Source organism: Solanum stenotomum, unplaced genomic scaffold, assembly GCF_019186545.1.
Source record: "Solanum stenotomum isolate F172 unplaced genomic scaffold, ASM1918654v1 scaffold11416, whole genome shotgun sequence".
NCBI lineage: Eukaryota > Viridiplantae > Streptophyta > Magnoliopsida > Solanales > Solanaceae > Solanum > Solanum stenotomum.
The window spans coordinates 4,391-11,690 of NW_026021563.1; the positions used below are offsets into that span (position 1 = coordinate 4,391).

The window sequence follows — 7,300 nt, forward strand, 5'->3', positions numbered from 1 at the left end:
CACCACAATTTCCAGTAAAAATGAGATCATCAACATACAAGCAGATAATGAGCATTTTTCCTTCATCCCCAATCTTAACAAAAAGTGTATGCTCATAAGGACATTTCGAAAAACTAACTTTTAGAAAATAGCCCTCAATGCGACTATACCAAGCTCGAGGAGCTTGTTTTAGACCATAGAGGGCCTTTTTTAATCTATAAACCTTATGCTCATTTCCAATTTCAACATAACCAAGGGGTTGTTCAACAAATCCCTGTTCCTCCAAGTGTCCATGTAAGAACGCCGACTTGACATCTAGCTGGAAAATAGGCCAAGAATTCTGAGCTGCCAATGCGATAACCAATCTGATTGTATCATGCCTAGCAACAGGAAAAAATACTTCTGTATAGTCGATTTCATATTGTTGCTTATACCCCTTGGCCACTAAACGTGCCTTGTACCTATCAACTTCGCCATTTTCCTTCAACTTTGTTTTGAATACCCACTTCAGTCCAATGGTTTTTTGTCCCTTTGGAAGATTAGACAACTCCCAAGTGTCATTTCGTTTGATGGCATCAATTTCATCATCCATTGCTTTTCTCCAATTTTCTTCCTTTACAGCACTCTCAAAACATGTAGGATCGCAATCTGAAAACAAACCAAAGTGAGTAATTGGATCTTCAATTCCAGTTACCTTGTAATCCTTCATCCAAACAGGCCGTCTTCTAACACGCCCAAGAGTTTGAGTTGTTTCTTCATTTGCTACAGCATCTGGTGGTGGAGTTATAGGGGCTGAATCTGATAAATTTTCAAACGTACAAGGTGTTGAAAATTGCTCATGTTCTGCGTCACTGTCACAGAGGATTTGGGAAGCAGGCTGCTGCCTATTCCATTCCCAAGTGTTTTCCTCATCAAAAGTAACATCCCTGCTAATAACAATCTTCTTAGTCAATGGATTAAACAACTTATATGCTTTGGAAGACTCGCTTACACCAAGAAAGACACATTTTTCAGCCTTATCATCAAGTTTCTTCCTTCTTTCATCCGGCACATGGGCATATGCAATGCATCCAAAAATTCTAAAATGATCTACTGTTGGTTTTCTCCCATTCCATGCCTCCTCCGGTGTCATATTTTTAACAGAAAAAGTTGGGCTTCTGTTTAAAATATGAACGTTCCAATTCACTGACTCTGGCCAGAAAGTTTTTTGAATGCTTCCTCTCAATAGCATACTTCTCACCATGTTGAGGATGGTTCTGTTCTTCCTTTCTGACACACCATTTTGCTGTGGTGTATATGCAGCTGTAAGCTCTCTCTGAATGCCATGATCTGCACAGAATACTTCAAATTCTTTTGAGAAATATTCACCACCACGATCAGTTCGGAAAGCCTTAATGGTTTTTCCTGCTTCATTTTCCACACGTACTTTGAAGCTTTTAAATGTTGAAAAAACTTCAGACTTTTTTTCCATAAAATAAACCCATGGTTTTCTCAAAAAAATCATCTGTAAAAGTGATTAAATACCGTTTACCTCAATTAGACGTTGGGTTTATCGGACCACAAAGATCTGAATGTACCAGCTCCAGAACATCCTTTGCTCTCCATGACTTTCCTTTGGGAAATTGAGAGCGAGGTTGTTTGCCAACAACACATTCTTCACAAATTTTGGAAGGTGTTGTAATTTGAGGAAGACCACTGACCATGTTTCTCTGTTGGAGTGTCTTCAAGCCTCCAAAACTCAAGTGACCATATCGGAAGTGCCACAGCCATGATGAATCCTTTACTTTAGCCATCAAACAAGATTGAATGTTATCAATCCTCAGTGGAAACAATCTGTTGGAGCTCATTTGAACTAGTGCAATAGCTCCTCTCTCAGGATCATAAATTTCACACTCTCTCTTCTTGATAGTGATGACATAACCTTTTTCTTGCAACTGACCAGCACTAAGTAAATTACTTTTCAAGTCAGGAACATACAACACATTAGAAATTGTTTCCATAAAACCATTCTTGGTTTTAATCTTGATGTCACCTTTCCCCATCACTTCTACAGTTGAACAATCACCAAAAGCCACAGTAGAACGAAACTTTTCATCCAAAGATGAAAAAGAAAATTTGCTTCCGCACATGTGATTACTGCATCCAGTATCTACATACCAAATATTAGATTCATGTTCTGTTCTAGCATGGACAACCATTAACAATGTTTCTACTTCCTTATTTTCGACAAAATTGGCACTTTCATCTCTTTCTCTATCATTAGGAAGTCTAGTGTAACAATCTGATGCATAGTGACCAAATTTGTGACATCTGTAACACTCTACCTTGGATTTGTCATGGTTTCGACCTCTGCCTTGAGACTGATCAGTGTTGGTTTTGAAATTTCTACTGAAATCTCTTTCTCCACGATCTCCTCCTCCTCTTCCTCTTCCTCTTCCTCTTCCTCGGCCTCTATCTCTACCTCTTCCTCTATAGTTGCTGGAATAAGTATTAGTAGAAGCCTTCAATGCATGCTCCTGTGCTCCAGAACTTTTGTTCATCTTCTGTTCATGAACTAGTAAAGAACTTTGCAGTTCATCAAGAGATAGTTCATCTATATCCTTTGATTCTTCGATTGAGCAGACAACATAATTGTATTTTGATGTAAGAGATCGTAAAATTTTCTCCACAATGGCTACATCATTTATTTTCTCACCATGGAATCGCATCTTATTGGTTATTTCCATGGTTTTAGCACAATAGTTTGTGACAGATTCTCCTTCCTTCATCTCCAGTGTTTCAAAATCCTTTCTTAAAGCTTGAAGCTGTGCGCGCTTCACCCTACTTGAGCCTTGATACTTCTTCTTCATGGAATCCCAAATATCCTTGGAAGTTTCTTTGCAAAGAATAGTTTCCAAGATGGGACGATCAATTGCCTGAAAGAGATAATTGTTTGCTTTCAGATCTTTTAGCTTTTTCGCTTCCAACTCTGCCTTTTGAGCATTTGTCAAAACTTCGCCTTCCATCGGAGTGCCAATGCTGTCTTGAATGATTGGCCAATACTCTTTTGACCGTAAGAAGTTTTCCATCAACATGCTCCAATGGTCATAGTGACCATCAAAGCGAGGAATTGCTGCTTGCACAAAATTATTTTCAGTAGCCATGAGATAATCTGAAAAGAAATATGTGGCTGCCTCACTTGTTGTCACTCTCAGGATAACCTGGCGCTGATACCACTGATAGAGAATTTAGAAGGAGAAAAACAAAGAATACGTAAGAAGAGAAAAGAATTTGCTGGAGAACTTAGTTGTTTTATTCATGACTTCAAGCCTATATATAGGCAAATACTTAACAGATAATCCATTTAAACAGGACACATATCAGTCCTATTATCAACTTACTCCAAAAAAATAGAGCACATGACTCCTAAAGCAAGCATAACTCTTTACTCCACTAATTCCTAAAAATCAAAACAACCTGCAAACTGCTGCAATTAAAAAGAATTAAAACTCCTAAAGGCTAGGTCAACTGCCAACAGAAAACTACGACTAAACTTTCAACAATCCTTAAGTCTCAGAACTACGTCCCAACATAGGTTTTAAAGGTCACCCGTTAGATTAGGACTGGCACCGTCAGTTTTATATCCATGGATACAGAGTATCCCGGCAACATCTACAATCCCGTCGTACCCTTTTCACAGCTGTCTCCGGTGGAGAAGTATAATCTGTTGAAATCGAATGTCGATGAATTGAAACTTATTCAGGTTGGGATTACCCTTTCTGATGCTAATGGGAACTTGCAGGAATTGGTAATTAAAGGTGAATGGTTTCGGGTTCTATGGCAGTTCAACTTTTCTGATTTCAATCGGAATCGTGATCGATACGCAATGGCTTTAATCCAGCTCCTTGTTAACAGTGGGATTGACTTCAAAAGGAATCTGGAATTAGGGATTAGATCAATTGATTTTGATGAGTTGTTGATGTCGTCAGGGCTTGTATGTAATGATTCAATGAGTTGGGTAACGCTTCAAGGCGCGAATGATATCGGGTACTTGTTGAGGATTCTCAGGGGTCGAAATCTTCCATATAGTTTAGATGTGTTTTACGACTTTGTTAAGATGTTTTTCGGAGGTAAATTTTACGATGTTAAGTGTTTGATAAGGCATTTTCATAATCTTCATGGTGGTTTAGACCGGGTGGCGGGACAACTCGGTTTGGTCCGGGTGGCTGGGAGGCAACATCAAGCCGGTGACTCGAACTCGCAACTTTCAGGCTGGAAGTGAGGGGTGCTTACCATCCTAGCAACTCCCTCTCGTCGGCCGATTTAGATAGTTTGTTGACATGTCACGTCTTATGAGAAATGGCTATTTTGTAAATGGCGTGCTGGACGCTGGCGTTTTGCATGGATCAACTTAAAAGTTTAATTAAAGATCAATTTGATTAGTAGTAATAGTTTGTGGATCCAATTGATTATCTATAAAGTTAAATTAATTAAAGGTGTATTGATTTGGTAAGATACAAGTTATGTGACACAATCTAGTACTAAGCCGGTAAACTTTCTCGTTTCAATTTTGTGATATGATATTTGTAAGATCACAAGATTGAAATACATTTTGATACATCCGATGTACAATGATTAATTTAATTACAACTTAATCCTTTGTGGAATGAATTATATGGAATTATTCTTCATTATTATTATTACTATTATTTCAACCTATGACTTCATGTTGTTCGAAATTTTGATATTGTTATTTGTTGTTAATCAAAATTACATGCAATCATAAAAAGAAAAGTTTCTTCTATATTTCGAAGTATTTTTAATATTAAAAAAAATCATAGGACTAACAAGGAAAACTCTATAACTATTTCATCCGTCTATTTTTAATTGTCATGTTGCATTTTTCGAAAGTTAATTGGACTAATTTTTAAAGTTAAATTAGATTATATTAGTTCGATATGGTAAACAAAAAATTTAAATATTCAAAAACTATAAATTGCCATGTTTGCATATTAATATGATGAAAAAATACATCGTAAATTTTTAGTCAAAGTTTTTATTGTTTGACTCTAAAAAAAGGAAACCATGACAATTAAAAGTGAACGAAGGTAGTAGTAAAACTTTAAAAATAGTTAAAATTATTCCCTTCATTTGGAAATATCATTACCCTATAAAATAAAAATAAGGTCTACATTTTTTTTTTAAGATCTACATTTATTTTACTATTCTAAGACTCGACTAATGAAATTATATTGTTATCGTTTGTTTATCAAGACTACTATATGAAAAAATAGAAAGAATACTTGCACAGAAGGACAATTGTTTACATATTTAGAAGTATTTGAAATATTTTTAAAAAATCATAGGACTAATATAGAAAACTATATAAGTAGTAAAATTATAAAAAAAATATAGTTCAAATTATTCCCTCCATTTGGAATCATATGTTGCTGTCTCCGGCGGATAAGTATAAACTGTCTGCGTTTTGCCTTGATTTGAAGTGTGATTACGTATATAATTAGTTTTATTTTTTATTTATTTTTGTCATTTTATTTTCAACGGTAAGTTATGATATATTATACCAACACAATCTAAAAGAATGCATGAGAAAAATTTATGTATAATTATAGTTTTTGTGTCGTTCCACTTTTATCTGATGTTTCCAAAAGAGACTATACAATAATTTATATATGTACTGAAATTTGAATTAAAGTTACTAAATTCTGTCAAGTCGGTAGCCACCATGCAAACAAGAAATTGCATGCATTGGACGGTAATATTTGCTCGTTTTCAAACATTTTGCCCTCTTATTAAAGCTTGCAACTTTTGCTTGAACCTTGAGAGCTCCAAGTGATTTGCTTGCCCAACATGTACACACAAAAGCAATTGAAAATGAGTGTAGGTTTAAACAAAAAAATATCAACATATATAGGAGACTAAAGAAGAAAAAAGGGGAAAGAAAAATTACAATTAGAAGTGTGATCAACACGTGCGAGACTCAATCTAGCTTTTNCAAACAAGAAATTGCATGCATTGGAGGGTAATATTTGCTTGTTTTCAAACATTTTGCCCTCTTATGAAAGCTTGCAACTTTGCTAGAACCTTGAGAGCTCCAAGTGATTTTCTTGCCCAACATGTACACACAAAAGCAATTGAAAATGAGTGTAGGTTTAAACAAAAAAATATCAACATATATAGGAGACTAAAGAAGAAAAAAGGGGAAAGAAAAATTACAATTAGAAGTGTGATCAACACGTGTGAGACTCAATCTAGCTTTTTTATCAACCATGAGATTAACTTCGAAGAGAACTAGTGTTAGAATTATGACGTCCTTAATTCTGCTAAGGAACACGTAATAGCAATATATGTTCCTTAACCTTAGATAGTTTCAAGTGAGTAATTATCCAATTTAATAACAAGCAATTCAGAACTTCACTTTTATATATTGAACACAACTTCAAACAGCACAATGATTACACCAAGATGTAATCTAAGGAATTATAAACTCTTATCCCTTACTCCCAAGACAAAAACTCCACGTTTAAGTCTTCTAAACTCTCCAAGTTGCACCAACTTGTTAGACTATTCCTACACTCAAAACTCGATTGTAACTAAACCAATTAACTACAATATCAAACAACTCTCACAACCTCATAGCACTCCCAAGTAAATACTAAACTCTTTCAATACTTGATAATGTTTTGATTATCTCAGAGATTAACTCAGTTGATTTCACCGAGTTGATGTAACACCTCGCAACTCTATTCTTAGAATGTAAATCGGTTATCAAAAGTGTATCAACTTGGGTCCGGTGGTATACTACTTGTTCATATATGTTAAGGTCTATTCTTAAGTATAAAAAATGCTTTCGATGTGAGTTAAGGTCATAATTAACTTTTAGCACAAAGTCGAGTTGAGAGGTTCCCTAACGATTCATTCAAGGATCAATGAAATTTTAATAAGGAAAACTATATAACTAGTAAAATTTTAATAATAGTTCAAATTATTCCCTAGAAATATCATTACCCTATAAAACAAAGATAAAGTCTACATTCATTTTATTATTCTACGACTCTACTCATGAAATTACACTGATTATATAGTTATTTATCAAAACTACATACAAACACACCGTTTCTATAATTGGAGGTATTTTAAAAATCATATAGGATTAATAAGGAAAACTATAAAAGTAGTAAAGTTTTGAAAAATAGTTCAAATTATTCCCTCCATTTGGAAATATCATTACCCTATAAAACAAAGATAAAGTCTACATTCATTTTACTATTCTACGACTCTACTCATGAAATTACACTGATTATATAGTTGTTTATCAAAACTA

At 34.7% G+C, this 7,300-nt stretch overlaps 1 pseudogene; it reads left to right on the top strand.

Annotated features, from left to right (window-relative positions):
- The first annotated feature begins 3,377 nt into the window (after positions 1-3,377).
- Positions 3,378-4,373, top strand: LOC125849923 (probable CCR4-associated factor 1 homolog 11; annotated as a pseudogene).
- Positions 4,374-7,300: the final 2,927 nt, after the last annotated feature.